Below are 22414 nucleotides of genomic sequence, written 5' to 3'. Positions count from 1 at the left end.
AGTTACAACCACCCCACGACATGCCAATTATTGTATCAGTACGGGCTCCGCCAGTCTAGAAATCACCTTCTGTTTGGATTTCTTATGAATAGTCATGTCCAAACTGCAGGCTGACTGGAATTACTGGGGAATTACCGTGGCCAGCCATCATGGAATCAGCTCCATGTGGTGCTCTGGGAAGGGAGTTCATACTTCTCAGATATGACAGGGATTGGTGACCCCTCTTGTGTTCTTTGTTAGTTCTACATCATTCAGTAGAAAAATCCAAAGCTAGAAGATTTGGGAGTAGTAGTTGATTGCTCTAGTTTTTCCCATTAAACAAAATCAAGTCAGAGGAATAATCACGCATCCTTTTGTTTACAACTGAGTACCTTCATTATTATTCAAAGAGCAATAGGAAAGACAAAAGACATAGATCTTATGATCAGAAGTTTACCATTTTGGCTAAAGAAGGCATTCATACATAAAAACAATCAATAGCCTCAGGAAAAGGTTTTCAAAACTACCCAGGTACTACCCAAAATGATCTGCAGATTTAGTGCAATCCCTATCAAAATAAAAAGTAGAAAAACCCATCCTAAAATTCATATGGAATCTCAAGAGACCCCCTAATAGCCAAAATAATCTTGAAGAACAAGGACAAAGTTGGAGGACTCACACTTCCTGATTTTAAAACTTTCTACAAAGCTGCAGTAATCAAAACAGCATGGTACTGGCATAAATACAATTAGAACAATAGAGTAGAATAGAGAGCTCAGAAATAAACCCTTGTATATATGGTCATATGATTTTAAATAAGGGTGCCAAGACCATTCAATTGAGGAAAGAACAGTCTTTTTAATAAATGGTATTGGGAACACTGGATATCCACATGCAAAAATGAAGTTGTACCCTTACCTAACACCAGATATACAAATTTACTCAAAATGGATCAAAGACCTAAATTCAAGAGCTAAAACTATTAATATAAAACTCTTGGAAGAGAACTTAGACCACAAGCTTCAGGACACTGGATTTGGCAATGATTGTTAAAGATATGACACCAAAAGCACAGGCAACAAGAGAAAAAATAGGCAAGTTGGACTTCATCAAAATGAATATCCAGAATATATGAAGAACGCTTATCACTCAATAACAAAACAACCCAATTAAAAGATGGGCAAAGAATTTGAATAGACATTTCTCCAAAGAACATACAGATGGACAGTAAACACATGGATAGATGTTCAGCATCACTCGTCATGAGGGACATGTTACACAAAACCACAATTATACACCACTTCAAACTCACTAGAAAAGCTATTACCACAAAACAAAAGCAAAACCAAAAAATAAATGTTAACAAGAATGTGGAGAAATTGGAACCCCTGTGCATTGCTGTTGAGAGTATAAAATGGTATTGGTGGGAAACAGTATGACAGTTCCTCAAAACATTAAACACAGAATTACCATATTACCCAGCAAATCCACTTCTGAGTATGTACCCAAAAGCATTGACAGTAGGAACTCAAATATAATAGGTATTTGTACACCAACGTATAGCAGCAGCATTATTCACAATAGCCAAAAGGTACAAACAACTCAAAATGTCCTTTGATGGATGAATGGACAAAGTGTGGTGTACACATACAATGGAATATTATTCAGCCTTAAAAGGGGGTGAGATTCTGATACATGCTACAGCATGGATGAACTTAAAGGTCTTAAGCTATGTGAAATAAGGCAGACATAAAAGGATAAACATTGTATGATTCCACTGATATGAGGTACGTAGAGTAGTCAAATTCATAGAGGCAGAAAGCAGAAAGCAGGTGGCTGTGGGGACTGGAGGAAAGGGGGAATGGGGGATTATCGTTTAATGGGTGCAGAGTGTTATGTGGAAAAATGAAATGGTTCTGGAGATGGTTGGTGGTGATGGTTGTACAACCATGTCAATATGTTTAATGCCATTGAACTGTACACTTAAAATGGTAAATTTTATGTTATGTTTATTTTACCATAATTTAAAAAAATTATGGGGACTTCAGATGACAAAAGTGATCAGCCCAGGAGAGAATGGAAATGGAAGGTTCCTTGGAGGACTTGAGTCTTCAAGGGAAGTCGTGACCGCAGATTGGCAGAGGGAAGCTGAAGGGCACTTGTCACAGGCTCAAAGTGGGCTCTCAGTCAGATGTGTGTACAGGCTCTGGCAGGAGCGGCAGGCGGCCGTGGGACCCTGGGAGAGATGAGCTGGATAAACGTAGGGTGGGAGCAGGAGGAGGAGGGCTGGCAGGTGGGGGCTGGGAAAGAGCCCAGGGAGCGCGGGGGAAGGAGCTGCCTTCCAGTAAGAGGGACCAGGGCGCTGTGTTCTCACCATGGGCTGGGAGGCAGGAGGCAGGCTGGATGGCTGGGCCTGCTGGAGCAGCCTGGGCCGAGGAGTCAGGGTGGGGAAGTGGCAGTAGAGGGAACGAGAGTCCCTGGCCAGTCTCTGCAGTCGGGCAGATTTCCACCCCATCTTCCTGGTCACCAGTGGATGTCTGGGTCTTCTGCCATGGGGAGGGGAGGGTGGGAACACCACCACCTTCTCTTAGCAACGTTTCTGTGCTTCTGGGGGGCTCCTTTTAAAATGTGAGTCACATGCGTGAGGGATAGACTGAGGGTGTTTATCTGGGTGAGTTTCTCCAAACGGTTCCCTAACGTAGTAAATGAGAGAGTGGGTGAGATGAGAGCCGCAGCTATTTCCTGCTTGTAAACACTGTGATTCATGTACTCGAATGATAATTTCTCAGTTCTTACCACGGGCCAGGTGCCATGTGAGGTGAATACGACAGTGAACAAGACGACAGGCATCTGCTCTCACGTGGCCGCCTCGCTCCAGTGTGTGTTTTCCCTACTTAAATGAACCCACGTGTGCCAAAGCGCCTGGTCTCGCACTTGGCGCAGAGGAGACGCTAAGAATGCTACCTATTGCTCTCACTGCTTCTCAGCGCTCCAGGTCCCACATCAGAGTCATCCCTCATCACGTTGTCACCTCTCATGCGTGCTGTTTGCCACACACCTTCCCTCCGCCACACCCGCCTTCTGGTTGTTATAAAGCTAATCCCAGATCACCCACAGACTCTGCCACAGTGCAGCCATGAGCTCACCAGGCGTGAAGCAGGACTGGCATTGCTTAGCAACCATGGAAATCGCTCAGCGGGCCCCAGGCCCCACGGGAGGTGGGGTGGGGTGGAGGACCTCATCCCCGGGCTGTGTGGGAACGGAAGCGCTTCGGTTGAAATAAAGACACAAACAAACTGAATTGGTCCCCAAACGTCACGCGTCATGCTGCCTGACACCCAGGGGACTGCACTTATTTGCATCCCGAGTACCCACTCTCTCAAGCAACAACCTGCACCCAGAAGGGTCAGATCGGAGGGAATGAGCGGTCAGGGCTGGGAAATCTATACGCCTTCTCTCAGAAACACACACAGAGATTCTCACACAGACGCACAGCAATGAGCAAATGCAGCTGGACGTGCGCACGCGGTTTGCCTGGCTTCCTGTTCCATCAGGGCTGCTGTTTGCATGCCAGAGCCATCCACGGTCTTGAGTGTTTGGATCAGTTGTGAGGACAAAAGTCGCTCCCGTCGAAGCTGTTACGCAACCATGTGTAGTGGATTCTCGCTCCCCTCCCTGGTTCTTTTCCATTGCACAAACTTTATAACGTTAATTGGTGGGAAGGTTCAAAACCCAGAAGGGCAAAGTGCTGCCGTCAGCCACACCAGGGAGCTGGGGTGAGTGTTATCTCTGCAGCAACTGGGGGTCCTGGTTTGCTTCTGGAGATGCTTTTGGTGCTCAGTGCCCAGAGAGGGATGATTTTAGGGTCACGGAAAGAGGTTTTTCAGCAGGAGAGCTATGCTGAGAATTTTCTGTTATATCAGGAACAGGAGTAGGGCTGAGTGAGTGATCCAGTGACCCCATGCCGATAGCTTCTCCCAGCTCAGCCCTCACAACTGTGGAAGATGACATGATTAAGAGAGCAGAACACTGTCCTGACTTCCAGGCCTGGAGAGGTCAAACCTCCACCTCCAAGTGACAATGCGTCACCCAGGGAAGGGAGTAAAGTTGGATGGGCTCCATATTGCAGATTAGCATCATGGGCCCTGGGTCAGATGGCCTGAATCCTGGGACTGGATCCTGGCTCTACCACTTACTGGCTGCCTGTGACCCAAGGCCAGTCTTCTTATGGAAAATGAGACTAATGAGACTTCACAGGGTAGGTATAAGACATTTTGAGGCTGTATGTATATGGTTAAAAGCCCAGACCCTGGAGCCAGCAGTGACGTTTCTCATCATAACCATCAAACACTGGGGTGAGTTTCTCATGCTCTTAGACTCCACAGCCAGCTCACCTTGAGTGCATTTATCTGGTCAAGTGTCATTGGTCTCCTGTTCTTCAGTCTCTAGCCTTGATGGTTTTACTCCTACAGGAACACTTCCTGTCCTTGGGCAGGCTCTTTTTTCCCCCCCAATTAATTAATTAATTAATTAATTTTTATTTCAAAATTTTATGGGGGTACAAATGTTTAGTTTACATATATTGCATTTGCACTGCCCAAGTCAGAGCTACACGTGTGCCCATTCCAGACAGCGCATACGGCACCCAATCAGTGTGCGTTTACCCATCCCCTCCTCCTGCCTCCCACCTGCCCGACACCGGATGAACGTTACTCCCATTTGTGCACATAAGTGTTGATCACTTAGTACCAATTTGATGGTAAGCACGTGGTGCTTGTTTTTCCATTCTATTTCACCATCCTTGGTCCCCTTGGCTTCCTTCACACCTCTCTTGGCATCAAATTACATCTATTGTTCTGACCTTGTAGTCAACTCCTAGCCTGTTAGAAAATTATCATTCCCCAAGCCTTTGTAGAACATTTATAAGATAATTGAATATTGCAAGATTTAAAAAAATATTGACCCCATTCATATAAGATTAGACTTAGTGCTTCTACTTCCTCAATTTTTCATCTTGATCTTGGGACTGGACTAGAGCCAGAGATTTTTGGTTTCGATCTTGTGGTATATTCCTCCTATGGAACGAAAATAAAAATCAGGGCGACCCTGAATGGATTGCGAACAGAGCTAACCCAGGATAAGTCTGAAATGAAACAGGGTCTGTAGAAATGATCATTTTCCATCCTTCCTTCCAATTCACTCTGTATTTCACTCTACTTGGCTTCCACCCTTACCACTTGGTTGAAACAGCTTTTGCTAAAATCAGTAACTATGTTGCTCTACCCCATGGACATTGTTTATCTTTTTTGTGTTGTATTTTTAATACAAACTTATATTTATTCAAAGTAGAAGCTATATCTAATTATTCAAAGTCTTAGTGTCTGATATGAGCATTAGAAAAAGAATGCATATTAGTAATAAACAATGAGCTTAGGCAGTTTCACAGATTATTTTACCTTCAGGAAATCTAAAATCTCTAGAAATTATTAAAATTATAAACAGGTTGGCCGGGCGCAGTGGCTCACGCCTGTAATCCTAGCACTCTGGGAGGCCGAGGCGGGTGGATCGCTCGAGGTCAGGAGTTCGAGACCAGCCTGAGCAAGAGTGAGACCCCGTCTCTACTAAAAATAGAAAGAAATTATATGGACAACTAAAATATATATATACAAAAAATTAGCCGGGCATGGTGGTGCATGCCTGTAGTCCCAGCTACTCGGGAGGCTGAGGCAGTAGGATCGCTTAAGTCCAGGAGTCTGAGGTTGCTGTGAGCTAGACTGACGCCACAGCACTCACTCTAGCCCGGGCAACAGAGTGAGACTCTGTCTCAAAAAAAAAAAAAAAAAAAAAAAAAATTATAAACAGGTTAAATTAAACTTTGTAAAATTGTAGTAAGAACACTTAACATGAGATCTGCCCTCTTAAAAAAACGTTACGTGCACATACAGTATTGTTAACTATAAGTGCAATGCTGTACAAGAGATTTCTAGAACTTATATTCATCTTACATAACTGAAACTTTATACTTGTTGAACAGAAACTCCCATTTTGGCTAAATGTAACCACATTAAAATACTTGACATAGTCTTTGATCATGAAGCATACATGTATAATAACAGATATATCTTAATCCTTATTAAAGGTGATATTTAAGCAAAGCTCTCATTCAATAAGATATACACTACTAAATGCTAGTAAAATAACATTCTAAATTTTATCGAGCATTCCCTGGTGATATTAACCAGATTAAAAAATAAAGAGAACTAGTGCTATTGTATATGTCTTTGAGCTGGGAAATTTCTCAAGCAATGGAGTCATGTTCAGGAAATAACATTTGAAAATATAAATTCTTTTACAATAGTTTCTCTGTTAAATCAGTCTCTTTCAAATTCTTCCATTAACAGCAGTACTTAAAACTCTTCAACTGTAAACTCTTAGCTTGCAGGTTTTTTTTTCCTGAATCATGAAAAATTTTAAGTGCTATTATATATATTATCGTATTGAATTAAATATTATCTTGTTTTTTCTTAAAGAACTAATGTTCCTTAAAGAATAATTATTGCCATGATCCTCATCTGATTTGAAATCGACCCCTCTAGCCGTTTGGCTCTGGGACATGCTTTTGCACACGAGGTGCTTGGCCACGTGTGACCTGGTTTTGAAGTGGTGAGAAAAATATCTCTTCCACATCTGATTCACCCACCTCAGTTACCTATGAATAATTCTTAGCAGCAACATTTCAGGAAGGCTGCTGTCTTATAGATTTAAAGGCATCTATAATGCACATATTTCTAGCTGATCTAGCATCCTTTGAACATTTGCTTCTGGTAAAAGTTTCCAGGCCAGTGCCTGGTTTATTATAAAGGATACAACTCAGGAACAACCAGGCAAGGTGGAAGAGGTGTGCAGAGCAAGGTGTGGGAGGTGAGGGAAGCTTCCATGCCTCTCCTGTTGTACCACCTCTCTGGCACTGGGCTGTGCTCACTGGCTTGGAAGTGCCACACTATTCATCTGCCACCTTCCTTGTCCGCCATGGAGTTATTAGCACCATGGGCCATTCCTTCCTTCTTGGAATCCTCTGTTGCTTTGTGGGACACCACACACTCCTAGTTTGCTTCCTGCCTCGCTGGCCATTCAGTCCCTCAGTCTCCCTGATGGATCTTCTTTTTCTTTTGCCCAACCTTCAATGTTAGAATTCCTCAGGTTTGGCTTCTCGACCACCTTTTCTTCTTGACTCGCTTCCCTCTAGACCATCTTGCCCACTTCCATGCCTTCAAACACCGTCTCACAATGACAGCTCCCTAACTTGTGTCTGGCCAAGCCTGCTCTCTGGAGCGCTATGCTCATGTATGCAGTTCCTGGCAGCTCTATCTACTCCCCCAATTCCACCTTCAGCCTTTTCCTGTCTCCCCAGCCCTGCTTCTTTGTCCCGAATCCCTGTCCCTCACCTGGACAATTGTGCTGGCCCCTAAGAGGCCTCCCTGCCTCCACTCTAATGTCTCCTGAACTCAGTCACTAAAGCAATTGTTTATAAATGCAAATCAGAGTCTGTCTGTGTAGAACTCCTCAGTGGCACATCATTACTCTTAGGGTCAAGGTCAATATGATTAACAAGGCCTGGTAGGACTTGAATGATCTGACTTGTAGCCAAAACTTCTTCGCCACTCTGGATCGTTTTCCATTTCTTGAATTTACGCAGTTTCTATGCATCTCATGTTCCATTCTTTCACCAGGTGTGCCCTTGCATATATTCACGTGTGCCATCAACTTTCCTTTGTGGCACTTATCACAACTGCCACTAAATGATATTTGTTTATTGTCCATCTCTCCACTGAGATGCTCCTTAAAGTCAGGCATCATGTCCATTGTGTTCAACCCTTTATCCCCAATGCTGGGCACAGTTTTATTTGACTTAATGAGAACTTCTCGAATACCTGAATAAGCGGTGAGAGGGTAAAGGGATGTCAGGATGGGTAGATCCTGACATTGAACTTTTGGGAAATGATGACATTTTCTTGTTTTGGCAAGTCATCAATTTGTAGGATGATGCTATACCAAAGATGGGTTCAGGCTCAAGCAACAAATAAACCTGGGTTTGAATCCTGACTCAACAACCTATTAACTTGTAAAATCAGGCAAATCATCCAACATCTCTGAGCCTATTTCACAGGGTGGTTGTGAGGATTTAATGACATAATCCATATTAAACACTCGGCTCAGTGTTTGGCACATAGCAAGAGATGCCTAATTGTTGCTGTTTTTGTTGTTGCTATTATTATTATTAGTGGTCCCAGTTCTCTAATAACAAACTATTTGACCTTGGCTAGGTTGCTTCCTTCAGCTGTAAGATCATCATATTTTTTTTGGACAAGATGACCTCTGCAGTTTCTCCAGCACTAGGATTCAGTGATCACGGAACTTTTTGGTCTCATCCACGCTGGAACTCTTTGAAGCATTTTCATGGCAAGAGAGGGAATCATTTCTCTTTGCAGGCATGTTCAGTTGGATTGTCCTGGAAGATAAGCAAAGACACATGTAGGAGGGGAAAGTCCAGTTCAGCCTGGCTTGGTCCCTCCTGGAATTTGGTACTTTTGGGTGGGATTGGAGACAGATGTTCCATGACAGCCACATCATGTACATCAGACTTTCTGGGAAAGATGGCAGGAGAGGAACCAGAGAAACAGGATGACTTGAATTTATTTTCTTGGAAAGACAGTTTTGTTGGCAAGACTCATGCCTTGCCTCATAAATGGACTGGGAGGCTAATAGACAGGAAGAACTGGGCTTGGGCCACTCCAAGAACATTGCCTTTAAGAGCATGGTCCCAGTACTCGCCCTCTCCTGAGGTCCTAGGCCGTCCTTCAGCCACTTTGGTGATCTGCCATTAACTTGATACATGTGTAATGTGAATCCATTTGGATGAAATTATGTGGGAAGAAAAAAAGAGAACGCAGGAAAGGACAATGACTTCAAGAAGGGAGAGATGGAGGGAAAGAATGAAGGTATCTTGTGCAATAGATAGGAGTCTACCCAGCTGAGTGACAGAAAACCCAAATTAACAACGGTAGAAGCAAGGTGAAGGTTTGCTTGCCTCTCACGTTACATCGTAGACAGGCAGACCAGGATTGTTACTGTGACTCTGCAGTTCTCAGTGGCTACACTCCTTCTGCACCACTCCTCTGCCATCTTCAATATTTCTATCTTCTGGTCCAAGATGGTGGCTCCAATTTTTGTCATCACATCTGCATTCCAGCCAGCTAGAAAAAGAGAGAGAAAGGGAGGGGAGGGGCACATGCCTTCTCTTTAAGGACACTTCCCAGAAATTGGAAACATTGCTTCCACTTATATCTCACTAGCCAGTACTTAGTCACACAGCTACACTGAGTTGCAAAGACACTAGAAAATATATCTTTACTTCGAGTGGCTGTGTGTCTAGCTAACTTTTGTGGGGCTATATTACTGAGGAAAAAGGTGAGAACAGATACTGGAGGACAACGAGCAGTCTCTGCTATACCCTGAAAACAAGAATGGACTTTATAGAGAGATATGACATAAAAACAGCCACAGTCAGCCTTGGGTGTAAGCTGGAGCCAGGCAGCCAGACTTTATTGGAACCCTACTCCTACCAGATAGATGCTAGCTGTGCAATGCTGGGCCACTTGCTTAATCTCCCTGAACGTCAGTTTTCTCTTCATAAATAATAACAACAACAACAACTACATCAGAGATTTGTCAACGGAATTCAGGGAGGTGACGTTTCTCAAGTGCTTAGTGCCCTTCCTGCACACAGCCATAAGCTCACAGTAAACGTTGATGATTGCTATGTTTGTTTTGGATTCAGAAGCTCCCTGAGGATGCTATCATCGTTCTTGTGACCATTACCCACACCCTTCACTTTCTCCTTAGATGAATCTCTTTCTTGAATTTTGAATTCCCCTGAAAGCCAGAATCTTCATTCCATCAGGACAGACTGGAGCCCTGATGTTTCTAAAGAAATAACTTATAACTAGAAAATGTCGGTGAATTCCCTGCTCAATATTGTTCAGTTCTCTCAAACATGCATTAAATTTAGTCTTAATAAAGCAGTTATTGTCCATTTACTAATAACTGCTTATGAAAAGCCTGCTTGTGGCCTGTGGTACGGTCACAGGACAACCCCAAGAACAGCTCTGACTTGCACTTTCACCTTCTCCTCCACCTACTGCCCAACAGCCAAAGTCTGTGCTTCTCCGGAAGGGCTGTAGTAACTGCCAGTCATTGCAGGAAAGCAGCATGCTTAGGCTACTACGTTGAACTCCATCCCAGCTATGACTGTACCCCAGCCTGTGCCCCTAAATATAAAGCACATGGACAATTCACATATCTGCCAGGCAGATTTCTTCTGCAGGCTACGGATGGTGCCCGTGGGCTGTACCTGCTGCTCGACTGAGGCAGGGCTGAACTCTGCTCTCTTTGTGTACTCCCAGCAGTGTTGTGTATGATTTCTGATAAAATTGAAGGATAACAAATAATATTTGACATTTATGCAGAGTTTTGCAATTCATGAAACATTGTCACGTTAATAAAAAATAGCAAAGGTAATACCGACTATTTATTGACTCTCTATATTAAGTATTTTGTATATATAATCTCTAAATTTTACCATCTAGCATTAATGACACTGTCATGTATCTATTTTACAGATTAGTAAATTGCTCAGAGAGTGGTATCTCTAAGGATATAAGCTCAAAGGAGGCAAGTTTCAAAAAAGGCAAACTTGGGGTTCATATGCATGTTCCTGATTTCAGTATAATTTTTTTTCCTCTTAAGGGAGGTAAGTAGAAGAAAAGAGAAGAGGACAGATCTGGGTCATACAAATGCTGCGTGGACAGAAACATTTCAGAACCACAGCTGAATGGTCCCTGCAGGAAGATTCTACGCTCCCCAGGAGCGGCTCATTCCCTTGCGTTCTCCCAGGCTCCATTTTGAGCAGGGGCGAGAAGGGTGGTGTTTCTGAGGGTTGCTGGAAGGGGCTGGGGAGAGAGATGCTTCCTGCAGACAGGACAGTCCCTAGCTCAGCATGATTAGCAGGCTGTGCTCCTTACTGGAGTTAAGAGCTTTACAGACACTGTTTTATTAAATTCTCCTAGCATTCTTGCAAAGTAGATGTTATTAACTATTTTACAAATGAGGAAACTGAGGCCCGGAGAGGTTAATGCCCAAGGATGCACAGCTGATCGGTAGTAGAGCCAGGATTTGCCTCCTGGCAAATTTGTTAGTCAGATTCTGCCTATGCATTTAGACGATATTAAGTACAAATAAAGTACTGATCACAGTGACTCATTTAGTAGAAAGCTTAGGGACTGGAATGTAGCAAGTAACAGGTAATTATTATCTAATCAACAGAATATGAGCTCGGTGGGGGCAGGGATTGATCATTTCATACGTATCTTTCTATGTCTCCTCGCGCAGGACGCAACTGTCAATGCTTAGTAGTCACTGGCTGATGGTGACCTCAGAAGTAAGAGCACCCATGGAGAAGGGTGACGTGCACAGCACAGCTCATGGCATGCGACATGGACGTGTTTGGTGACCATTGGCAGCTCGTGGTCCCAGAGGAGCCTGGTTGGCGGGGCTTGGAGTCTCAGGCTCTCCTGGGGGTGAAAGAGCCTGGGAAAAGCTGCAGTGAGGACCAGAAGGGCCATTTTCAGCTGTAAAAGTTCTAAGCTTTGGTTTCCAGAGAAAAGAGAGAGAATATGGGCTGAGTTTTCAGACCTCAAAGTAACCACAGGGGTTTTCCTAATTCCAGCAACAAGACACTAATTGTGGGGAATGTGGGAAGCAGTAATGAGGCCAGGGAGAAGCAGCAAGTGTTCAATACCACTTTTGGGAGGGAGTGTCCAAGAATTATTCCGGCCTAACCACATTCTCAATCTTGTAGAAAACAGCTCTGGGGACCCAAAGGAACAAACACTGCATGTTTGGACGCAACATCCTCCAGCATTGCTGGCAGCTTCCCACCCGGGCACAATTGTCTCCTAATCCCTGTCCAGCTTCCAGCCGTGCCCTCAGCCCCTGTCCCGTTGGGTTCACTCAACTGAGGGAAACTCCTACTGAATCAACATGAGCTGTTTGCCAAACTCTCTCTAGGTCGAGCTCCACTTGTGTCTTGAAGTTTGTGCACAACAGGTCAAATCAGAAAACTTGGGCCAGGTCGAACCATCCACCTTAAGGAGGGAGCAGGAGCAGGCAGTCCACCTAGGGAGGATTTATTTGCTTTTGTTAGTGGGCCTCCTCCTGTCTTTACATGCTAGCAGCTAGACGGAGTGAAAAGGATTTCTGAAAGGTTTATTTTGGGGTGGATTTGAAAGCTCCCCTCTCTTGCTCTGTTTTTCTTTTTAGGCAGCTTTGCACAAGGGGCCAGCCTCCTGCCAAAAGGCCTCGTAATGCCCCTCTTTGGGGACGGAATTTATCCGCTCAGCTGTCCCTTGTAAATTTATTCCTGTGTGAGATTTTTCCCAAACCATTCATTCCTCCGCTTAGCTCAGGCAGCTGGAATGCAGAAAAAAATACATTTTTTCTTTTTCTTTTTTTTTTTTTCCCCAAGAATGTGCCTTTTGTGTGCTGGGAGGGGCTGGGCTAAAGAGAAAAGCAAACAGTTGTGTGCACCCACGACGCTCACTGCACACCGCCCACGGGACAGCCCCACTGAAGCCTGGGGGCTGCCCTGGGGTGGCGAGGGCGGCAAGGGGCTCCCCGGCTGCCGGCACCGAGTGTGTCTGCAGTGTGGGCTGTGGGTCCGCAGCTTGGGACGGGGCCAGAGAAACACCTCACTGGCTGTTTCCACAGCAACATCACAGTTGCACTGGAATGGAAAGCGTCGTCGTGGTTTGGAGCCAGGAGAGGCTTTTCAGCTGTATATGCGCACGACGAGGGTCTGCGGGGAGAAGTGGGGGGCGCTGGGAACTTTGACTTGATTTTTCCTTGAGTGATTATTGTCGCCCAGGCAGGTGAGGGCTGTGGAAGGAGCTGGAGGTGACATACGTGCTTAAAGAATTCGGGTTGCCTGAGGGCCAGGGAGCATTTTCCTATGAGCCTTGATGACTGAGGGGACCTGGCTGGCGTAAGCAGGTGTGAGAACCGGCCGACCTGTCCGTCCTTGGCATCACCATGATGTTTCTTCTCCTGAGACATCCCAGCACATAGGGGCGGTGGGAAATTTGGCAGCCAGGGCAGAAGAGTCAAGGACAGGCTTTTGCCCCATTTTTTGGAAAGGACCCATGTGCCGGGGAGCACAGAGAGTCTGCAGGAAGGTATCAGAGCGAGAGATTAGAAGTGTGGTTGTGGTGCCGCCTGATACCCCGGCAGCAGGCGGGCAGGGTGGGTGGAGCCCAGCACCCCCAGTTCCGTGTTCATGTCTGTGCCAGTAGCATTTGGGGAGGGTTTCTGCCAAGCGTGGCAGCACAGGAGCCCCGAGGCCCCTGCCCTGCCAAGAATCACGAGCTCACAACCGTCCCTTTCTGCCTATGAAACAGATACCCGTTTGGGCGCAAGTGCCACTTTTATGCTTACAACACAAGAAGATGTGGGGAACTTGCAGTGTTTTCCTGATTTTTCTCACATTTCCAAGGGCCTGCCACCAGTCTGGTGACCCCAGCTAATCTGTGTGGCTGTGGTTTTAGGGACAGATTCCTTCTTCTCTTGTGAGCTTGGAGAACCTTCCCTTCTTATCTGGTGCTGGGTTAAGGGGGTCCAAGTGACTATATACCATGCCCAGAAAGAGCAAAAAAGACATGGAAGGTGAAGGCTCTGTCTGTCGGGAGTTGACCAGCTGATGGGGAGGATGGTAGGAGCTGGACAGCAGCACCAGGCTGGATGATGAGTCGGAGAGGGGCAAGCCCAGGCTTTTGAGGCTGCAGTGGACGTAAGGACCCAAGGGCCCTCTTGTTAAGAGGCCTGTTCTGGAAATGCAGGTGTGGCCGAGGTTCCGTCTTTCTAAGGAGCTCCTGGGTGAAGTCGATGCTGCTGATCCATTGACCACTCTGTGAAAAGCAAGCAGCGAGGACACTCACCCAGTGGGCCAGGAAGGGAGTTCTGCACTACGGAGAATGGGAGAATATTCTCAGTATAACTTTCCTGCCAGTGTTCATGGGCAAGGTGGTGGTTTGTCTTTTGTAAGCCCATCTTTTCTGGTCTCACCCTCCCAGAAACACTAGTTGTCAATGTCAGTGTGCCTTCCCTTGGAATGAATGGGTTTAAGGGCAAAACAAGTTTGTTTCTGGAGTTGCAATATCACCAATGGCTGAGAGCATTTGACATTAGTCAGACCCAGATTTGACTCCTGGCTCATCCACTTATATAGCTGTGCAGACTTGGAGAAGTTACCTGTTCTCTATAAACTTATTTCCCTCAACTGAAGTACAGACTAAATGTACTAATGTGTGTGAGGCACTCAATATTAGCTATGACCTTGATTGATTGTGAAATCATTGATATATATCAGAAGTCCTCAGCTGGAGACCCACAGGCCAAATCTGCCCTTCCCCCGGATGGGTTTTGCTTGGCCTGTGCCGTGTTTTAAATAACATTGTGTTAGTTGCCAACATCTTAAAATTGGGAAATTTCACATAAAAATCTGAATTTGGGGCTTATATTGAAAAATCATTAGCTCTGACAAACCTGGCTCGATTCCTTGCGTGGGACAGTTGGTTAACAGCAGGGCTGAGTGGGGCTGGCATCTAGCCATGGCATCTGCATCTCCAGGTCACCAACATCCAGTCCTCTCTTGTGTTGCCTCCTTCCGGTGGACACGCCCTTGAGTCTCCACACCTATAGGGCCCTTAGGACTCTAGAATTCTAATTATCTTGGCTCACTGATAGGTAGTAAGGGGTTCTGGAACACAGCAAGTGAATTCAAGGATTACCTTGCCAACAACGCTTCTACTGCTTAAATGAAAGAAATCTGGTAGCCTCTTCTCTGTGGTCCAACAGAGCAGTTGCCTTTATTGCTCTCAGCAGTGCCTGTGGGGACCAGAAACTGCTGGCTCTGGAAGTCTCCCTCGTCCACCCCTGGCCACTGCTCATTTCAGCGAATGTCTTCTTTACTCTGTCCCTGAAGCATTAGGTGCTTGCGACCCAGTGTGGGTAGGTGCTGCTCCTGCCCTGGCGCCGACATCAGGGTGATTTATGAACATCATCACCCTTTCGCTGGACTCTCGCTTTTTTGGGTCTCCAGAGCTGCCTGGGCCTAGCGCCCAACAACTCTGGTCCTTGAGTTAACGGCCATGCTAGACATGTGCTGCTGGCTGTTGCCCAGAGGTGCTCCTGGTGCCTGCAGGAAGGGCCACGATGGGAGGAAAGCTTCTCGCATTCTTGCACTCTCACTCTCCCAGCTTTTTATTTTTTCCAGGCTGGAGCAGTGACGAGGTGAAGTCACAGTGTGATGACAAAAGCCCGAGTCTTTGATTCTCTTCCTCACAGGCTCTTCTGTGGACCCACAGCTTCACAGAAGCTCTGTGAGAGCTGACGTGTCCCCACCTGCCCCATCCGGATCCCCTAAGGTGGGTGAGCCCTGGGCAGGCCCTGGGCTGGATGTGGAGAGAGCCCTCAGGTGGTGGGAGAGAGACCACTCGGCCGTGCCTGATCCACAATAAATAACCCGGTGTGAGTTCCGGCCTCTCATCCCCACCTCTGTGGGGTGAGCTTTTCTGGGTTCTGCCAGTTATTGGTTATCAGGACAGCGAGAAACAGTGGGGCGGTGCTGCTGGGAAATGTGACTCTAATGACTCTTTACATATATGTCAAATTCTCCAAGCCTGGGGACAAATGCACCATGCATTTTGGTTTTGTGAGTTTATGTGTGGAGCTGGATAAGAGATGTGTTAAAGAGCTTTGGCGTCCCTGCCACCAGCTCTAGACAGGGGGAGAAAGCACAGCACGCTCAGAAGACCCCGGGGAATACGCCCTCTCGTGCAGAATCAAGCTTGCTGCTCCTTAAGTTCCTTCAACAGACTCAGCTGGAGAGTAAAGGACAGATAAAAATCACATTGCACTTTCCGGAAGTTGGAAAGCCTTAGGGTAATCCACTCGTGTTCACTGATCTAAAGACAAAGAATGTGCTTGTATCAGAAGTTGGGTTTACTGATCCTGTAGGTCTGGACTTGAGTGGCCTTGTCCTCTCTGTCTGGCTGTCTGGCATTGTGCAGACAGGCCCTTCAGATGACTGGCGGGGTGTTGAGTGCGGTGGCTAGAGGCTGACAAGAGAAGGGCTGTGTAGACGATCCTGGTCTCACAGCCACCAGGTGCTGGCGAGGGAAGAGCTCCGGCCTATCTAAACCCACGTTTCTTCAGAGCGAAGGTTCCATCACACCAGGTGGGGGTAGTTTTCTACCACAAAATCTGCACCAGGATCACCTGGAAGCTCTGTAAATACAGATTCTCAGGTGCCGCCCAGCTCCTCCGAGTCAGTGCTCGGGAAGTGAGCCAGAGACTGAGGTTTTAACAAGCACCCCAGGTGACTCTGAGCTTGAGAATCACCAGTCTCACACGTGGACTTTAAAATCTCACGCGGAGAATGTTTCTCATTGCTCAATTTAAAACATTCTTTAATAGTATCTCTTCTTCGAGTGAAGACATTCCAGAGAGAGAAAACTAAGCACGGAGAATCTAAACGCCAAGCACTGGAGGGGACAGGATATGGGCTTCATAATCATTTCGTGCTGTTTCACGCTACTCTCAGGTCAGGTGAGTGAAGCCTCATTACCTGGGCCGCCCGCTGCGAGGGGGCTTCCATCACCCCCTCTAGATGTCCCAGCGAAGCGGGAGTTGTTTTTTTAAAGGCTTGACCCAAACACCCCTTGATTCCAGGTGGAACACATTTTCGCTTAAAACCATCAAATGTTGGCTCTGAGGGAATTTGGAGATCTATTCCAGAGCCCCCATTTTTTATAAGTGAAGAATTATAGTTTAGAAACAGAACCAAAAAAAAAAAAAAAAAAAAAAAACTATGATGATAAATTCCTGAATCTGCTTTCAAGGAGCCTCATGGAGAGCGTGACTTGAGAGGAACACAGGCAGCTGGGAACAAGATCACTGTCACCACATTCAGCCTCTAGTTTCCTGAGAATCCCTTCAAGGGGGGACACGTGCCAGGCAGGGGCTGTGACACTCCTCTTCCTCCCCAAGCTCCCTGTGCCTGTTGTCAGCTCAGAGCAGGAAACTTCCGGGCTCTTCCACCCAGAAAGGCACCTCCACCCAGAAAGGCACCACCCCTAATTTGCATGTGGTAGGATTTACTCTGTAACCACCGAGAGCCAATTCTGTGCCAAGCCCTACTCCAGGCTCTGGTGTACATTATTCACAGGAGAGATGGGAGTTACTCTCACAGAGCTAACTATCTAATTCCAAACTTATTAAATTCTGTTTCTATGTTTTCAGTTGTACCGTTTCTGCCTCGAGAGAAAATTTTGGTGCTTTGGGAATGGAGGTGGGTGGTGAAGGAAGCTTGGTCTGAAGGGACTGCATCTGAAGTGAGATTTGAGGGATAGAGGGAGCCTGTTGAGAGAAGTGGGTCCGGGAACAGCATGTGCAAAGGCCCTGTTCCAGAAACACAGAGACGTCCAGGCAGGGACTGATCAGAGAGGACCTTGCAGGTGGCAGAAGGGGTTTTAAACTATGAGGAAATGATCCGACTGACATTTCTGAAAGCTCCTTCCGGCTATAATGGGAGAATGGACATGGTGGGGTCAGAGCGAGAGCAGGAACAGCATTGAGGAGGCTGCTGACATGCAGGCAGAGGGGCCAGGGCTGGGCTGGTGAGGTGGCGGGGGAGGTGTAGACCATAGGTTCGGTGCAGGATGCGCTTCAGGGGGAACAGCTGAAAGTGTTTGAGGACTGAGAGCTTCTTATAGGAAAACCCTGTGACAAGTATGAAATATGTAAGGGGAGATTATTTTCTAGAGTCATTTCAGCATACGCTTTGGAAGGGCAGGTGCTGTGCCTGTTGTATGCACCACTGTATGCTACTTATGAGTACAGGCTCACTGTCCGTGAGCCACCTCGTCCCTGAGATGCACAGCTCCCTTCCCTGACCCGGGGCCCCCTCTCTGGGGCTCTGGGAACCTGAGAGGGTCGTGCGCGGCTCCAGTCAGCCTGACCCGGCTCGGTAGAGAAGCACGTCCCCACAGACGCCGCATAGGGGTCCCCACCCTGACCTGCAGTCGGGTTCCTTCTCTGTGCATGAAAGGGTGTGTGCCGGGAGGCGGTGTCTCACACATGGCCACGGGGTCCCGCACAGACATCACAGACAACCTCTCCAGCTCTCTGCTTGCCACGTTGTTCCAGGGCCCGAGGTGGCCGACTGCTAAGCCAGTGACTCGTTCTCAATGGAAACACTGGGACGGTAACGTGTGGCTCCTCCCTCCGCACCACTGGGCTGTGGTGACCCAACCAACTTGGCACTTTCTTTCACCCTTTTTAATGTGTCGATGGGAACCTGGGGTCTCCCTCCTCAGGAGTTTCATAAGACATTGCGCATTCAGTCCTGGCAGCGTCGCCTGGTGGGATGGAAGGAAAACAAAGGTGGCGCTTGCAGCCCCAGGAGCTGACCCTAAATCCTACACTCCTGGGGTGTGCAGAGGTCTGAGGGGACGGCCAGGGTGAGGAGCAGCAGTAAAAATCTGCACTTGTCAGGAAAGTAGCAAGAGTCTAGCTCTACACTAGCAATTTACTGGCCTACGGCAGTCTGCAGCCTCATAACTGCCTTGCACAATGGCACGGACAAGCAGCGTGAGTAGCAGGTCACTGGGGACCTGGGGGCCATCCTCCCTCTGCAGGAGTGCTGTGCAGAGTGGATGCAGAGGGTGGTCTGGAAGCTACAGCGGCCACACTCTTCTTCTAGGTGGTGGCAGGGAGCAGGGAGGGCCTAACCTGGGTCACCAGGGTCTGTGTCCCCACTGGTGCATTTTGCACTGGCCTCGTTTTGCTCCGTTAGGATAGTCATAAAGGCTCACCCCTTATTTCAGGTAAAGTACTGCATGCTTCATATGCATAGCTCATTTAACCTTCACAGCAACCTTATGATGTAGATGTTATCATCACAGAAAGACTACTGAGCCACAGAGAGGTTAAGCAGTTGGCCCAAGTTCACACAGCTGGCAAAGGGCACAGATGGGACTCAGAGCCTGGTCTGTTCCACTCCTTACTACTATGTTCTACCCACCCCTCCAGGTAAGACTGTGAAGCCAATTGTGAGAGGACTTCAATAATAGGATGGGGGCACTGTCGAGCTCTCCCTCTGGCAGGATCAATTTTGCAGCCAGACTGTGAGCTTAATGACAGCAAAGCTCAGGCCTTGCACTTCTTTATGTGCCCTGCAGGCCCCCAAAGCGTGAGAGGTGGACAAAGAGTGGTGTTACTGCTGTGAACTTTCATTAGTATGTATGGAGTTCTGTTCTGTGTTTGGAAAAAATCCATCATCTCAAGAGGCTATATAATGCTCAGAACAGCTTTAGAAATTCTCTTTGGAAATTGCTTTCTGAGCCCTAGGCACATACATAAATTTTTATATGCATCCTCAATCATGGCAAGCCTTACTCCTTCAAGGGTAGCTTGGAATTCTGTAGAAATCCAAAGATAATTCAGAGCCGAAGCTGGTAAAGGAGGTGAATTGTCAATTTCAGATTTTCAATTTTGTTCAAAAACAAGTTGGTGTTAGTATGTAGCAACGAGGCTGATGGTCTTGAGTAGCTCACGCGCTGACTCAGGGGACATTTCTGCACTCAGTTACGCTTCCGTGACTGTGCTCACACTTTCCATCGGAGTGGAACGACATGCCTCTCTCACACCCCATCCCCTCCATCCCACACTCTGTCCTTTCACCAAATTCCTATTTATCATTCACCGTCCTCCCCAAATGTTAGCCCTCCATGAAAAGTGCCCTGATTCCTCCAGTCCAAAGTTGTTGCCAACACTGTTTCCTTGGACTATTTCGATGTGTTTTCTTCTGCCTTGTTGATTGTTTTTCTGTCTTCTACACTGGACCGTGAGCTCCCTGAGAACAGTGTCTGAGATGTTTTTGTCCCAATATCCGCAGCCTCACGTTTAATGAGCATTTGCTGAATGGACTCAGATAAATGTGCTATTTCAAGTACACTAGCAGGAGGGGGTGAGGTTGGTCCTGGAGAGGGAGTTTGGCCAAAGACGCGCAGCATCCCACCCCTTCAGATGCCCCACAGCAAGTGCCCCGTGCTCCTTCCCTGTCATGGGCCACCCAAAGTCAGGCAGCTTGATTCTGGAGACATGTGGGGAATGGCTAGGAGTCTCATTTCTCAGAAGATGGATATTTGGGGAGAACACAGGATATATCATCAAAAAGGTGATGAGAAGAAAGATTTAGGACCCTCAGCCCTTGCATCTAAGCTGACAAAGCAAAGGGACTGTCACTCCCCCACCCCCTGCCCAAACCCTCAATAAAGAAAAGAAACAAAGGTCTGTAGTTTCTGGATCTTTTGGGTTGGCCAATAAGGTTCTGGTATGAACATGGCAAAGCACTTTCCATTATGAGGCTATTAACTACCATTTGACACTTTATTTCTCTCTGTGTTATGGACTGGACTGTGTCCCCTCACAGTTTGTAGGCTGAAGCCCTAACTCCCAATGTGACAGTGTTTGGAGATAGAGCCCTGCAGGAGGTGATTACAGTTAAAGGGGGGCACAGGGGTGGGGCCCTAACCCAGTATGCCTGGTGTCCACATCGGAAGAGACACAGGATCCGCCATGTGAGGACACGGCGAGAACGTGGCCATCTGCAAGCCAGGAAGAGGGACCGCAGGAGAAACCAAACCTGCTGGCACTTTGATCTTGGACTTCCAACCTCCAGCACTGTGAGAGAATAAATTTCTGTTGTTTAAGCCACCCAGCCTGTGACATTTTATTATGGTAGCCCGAGCTGACTGATACATTGCTGCTTTCATTTTCTTCTTCATCCTTTTCTTTTCCTTATTCTTTTATTCCTACCTGCTCAGTCTCTTTTATTATTTTCTTTTTTGTTTTTTGGTTCTGTGTAAAAATAACAACAACAACAACAGCAAAAAAAAAACCCCAAAAACAAAAAACAGCAAAAGAATATAAGCTGATTTGGGGGCTGTGGTTTAGAATCCTACTGGGTAGATCAAAATCAGCACACTGGATGTTTTGGTTTCCAAAGTAACAAATCTTCCATCTTAAGTCATATTTCCCTGCCTTGTGTTCCATTAGAGATTTTTTTAAAATATGCCTATAAATATATGTATATGCTCACAAGGACATGTCGTTTTGGTCAGTGTTATGGGTCCACCCTTCCTAATGTGATTCTGGGCCCACTCAGCTCTAATGTGACTGGCAATTAAATGATTAAAAAATTTAAATACATTTAAACCTACCTAACTCAGGTTAGAGGCATATTTCCCACTCTGTCTCTTGTGCCCTCCCTCCACCCAAGAACTTTAAGTACCAGGAAATTGTTAGGGTGGGGACTCACGAAGAGCTCATGGTGCGGGTTGGAGAAAGAGTTCTTATACCAGGAGTAGAATAGTTTTAGGAAAGAAAGTTTATTTTACGTCCCAAAGGTGGCAACGGCATGATACAAAAGAAGGAAAGGAAAGTGTCGGCACAGAGGATAGGAGGTTTGGGGTTTTTATTCAGGGGCAAAAAGAAAGAAAAAAAATAATGATTATAGCCAGCTGATAGCAAAAATGGCCATGAAACTGCTGCATGTTCTTTTTAATTTTTTTTCTTTTCTCTGTAAGGCTGGCTTATCAGAGTCCTTGAAATGTAGTCTTGGCAGGAACTGAAGCAGAGAGTTTGCACCCCTACTGTCTGCTTAGGGCTCTTTAAAGCTGTAAAAATGAATTCTTAGAGATAACTAGTTAGGCCACAGGTGTTTAATCAAAACAAAACAAAGGGGGCAGTTGTGCCATGAGTTTTCTCTTCAAAAGGGCAATTATGTGTTGTCAGTTTATTTCTCTTACTTTCTGTTAGATAGTTTATTTTTCTCTGTTAGCTAGTTAATTAACAAAGCCACCTTTCTGAAATAATCTCAGAAAGGAAATGCTTTGCCATATCTTTAACTTGAGTATTGCAGTGATTTCTGGAATAGATACTGCCTGTTACAGAAATGGGAAAAATATGAGGCCACATGCAATGCAAGTAGAAAACTTTTAGAATGAAGAGGAGATGCAACCTAAGTAAAATCCAATTTTCACTTTGGCCAATTGGCAATTTTATCCTGGTGTGTGCCCTAGGGATGGTGATTGCATGCTGGCCGGCCAGAGTAACTGAGTGAAGAAACAATAATGATGAGGATAATGACATTAGTTAAAATTTCACCCTTCCTTATATAGTTTCATCATATATAGTTTATGTCCAGGAAAGTTCTCAGAAATTAATATTACTAATTCAATTTTACAGATGAGGGAAAAGG

The sequence above is a fragment of the Eulemur rufifrons genome, chromosome 6 (assembly GCF_041146395.1).
Source record: "Eulemur rufifrons isolate Redbay chromosome 6, OSU_ERuf_1, whole genome shotgun sequence".
Classification (NCBI taxonomy): domain Eukaryota; kingdom Metazoa; phylum Chordata; class Mammalia; order Primates; family Lemuridae; genus Eulemur; species Eulemur rufifrons.
Note: the sequence above shows the minus strand (reverse complement) of the source record.